At 39.5% G+C, this 1,934-nt stretch overlaps 1 pseudogene; it reads left to right on the forward strand.

The window, feature by feature from the left end:
• The first annotated feature begins 1,353 nt into the window (after positions 1-1,353).
• On the forward strand, positions 1,354-1,729 carry LOC132226518 (large ribosomal subunit protein eL31-like; annotated as a pseudogene).
• Positions 1,730-1,934: the final 205 nt, after the last annotated feature.

The raw sequence follows: 1,934 nt of genomic DNA on the forward strand, positions 1-1,934 counted from the left end.
TATTTTTCAACTACATCAGACTATTGACCTAACTTTAGAACAAACAATAACCTTAAGATGTTTTCAATGTAATATATTGCCCACAGGGGTTTTGTTATAGTTTTTAAACCAAAGTACAGCATTTTATTCTTAGTGTTGGGAAATTTCACTTTCTTAGATTTAACCTTCCATCTCCCATTCCAGCTAATCAGGATTACTTAAATTTTAACTCTATCATTTGACATATTAGCTATGTCTCCCAGTTTAATAAGTATTTTATTTTAATAATATAATTGTTACATGTTAAATCTAATATTTCAAAAGACATTACCAGAGATATACCTTAGGCACTATTTAGCGACATGGAACTGCCATTTGACCCAGTGATACCACTTCTGGTGTAAGAATGTAAGAAACCCGAAGCACCAATCAAAAAGAATGTATGCACCCCTATGTTCATAGCAGCCCAATTTATAATAGCTAAGATCTGTAAATAGCCCAAGTGTTCATCAGTAGATGATTGGATAAAAAAAGCTGTGGTACATTTATACCATGGAATACTATGCAGCAGTAAAAAAAAAAAAAAAGAACAAGAAGCATTTCTTACCCTTTGAGACAGCATGGAGGGAGGACCTGGAGGGTATCATGCTAAGTGAAATAAGTTAGTCAGAGAAAGCCAAGTATCACATGATTGCAGTCATATGCGGAATCTAAGTAACAAAATAAACTGATGAACGAAGTGGATCCAGAGACAGGGAAGCATGGGACAGAGTTCAGAATCTCAGAGGGAAGGTGGGGTAGGGTGGGTGGGTGGGAGATAATCAATCAAAGATCTTGTATACATATAAGCATAACCCATGGACACACACAATAGGGTGCTGGTGCAGGGGTGGGGGAAAGGGGTGGGCTGAAGGGCTCAATGGGGGAAACAGGGAGACACATGTAATACTTTCAACAATAAAGAATTCTTTTTAACAGAAGAAAGAAATGGTGTCACAGGAGGTTTCACCATTGGGGAGTTGCCACCAGATGGCAACAGAGATTCTTGGAATCTAATTTTCCTGAGCAAGTTTAAGAAAGGTCCACCTAGGGCCCCTTTCTGATAGCAGCAGTTCCTATGACAAGTGCTGTTTCAGAGGCTGGCTGACTTGGGAATCATGGTCATATTACATTTGGGGATACCATAATATCACATGTGAATTATACTCCTTTTATGAATGCCTGGTTTTTGTTTTTAATTGATAGGGATTTTTCTGAGATTAAAAATTATTTTAAAATATGAAAGATGCAGTAAAATTAATATAACCAATTGGAGGGAATTTTGATATTTACTAAAATTAAAAATGAGAGCTTTCCAACTTGGGCCTGGCAATAATGACTCCCACAAAGAAGGGCAATGAGAAGAAGAAGGGACATGCTGCCATCAACGAGGTAGTGACCAGCAAATACACCATCAACCTTCATAGGCACTTTCATGGAGTGGGTTTCAAAAAGTGTGCCCCTCGGGCACTCAAGGAGATCTGGAAATTTGCCAGGAAGGAGATGGGAGCTCCAGATGTGTGCTTTGACACCAGGCTCAACTAAGCTGTCTGGGCCAAAGGAATAAGGAATGCCCCACACTGTAAAGGTGTGGTTGTCCAGAACACATAATGAGGATGAAGACTCACCAAACAAGCTCTGTATGTTGGTCACCTACATACCTGTCACCACTTTCAAAAATCTACAAACAGTTAATGTGGATGAGAGCTAACTGCTAACTGTCTAATAAAGTTATAAAACTGTCCCAAAAAAGTCCCATTTCCCATAGGCCAGCCATAGAAGAAGTGTAGCTGTGGTTTCAATAAAGCTAGAAGCAAAGTCAGTGTCCAGAGTTTCCTTTCCGTGTTGGAGCTGTGTCTAGCTCAGCAGCAAGCTAGTTATAGTCCATTAGTCCATTGTGTGGGGGGGTCCATGTG

This window comes from Myotis daubentonii, chromosome 1 (assembly GCF_963259705.1).
Source record: "Myotis daubentonii chromosome 1, mMyoDau2.1, whole genome shotgun sequence".
Taxonomy (NCBI): Eukaryota; Metazoa; Chordata; class Mammalia; order Chiroptera; family Vespertilionidae; genus Myotis; species Myotis daubentonii.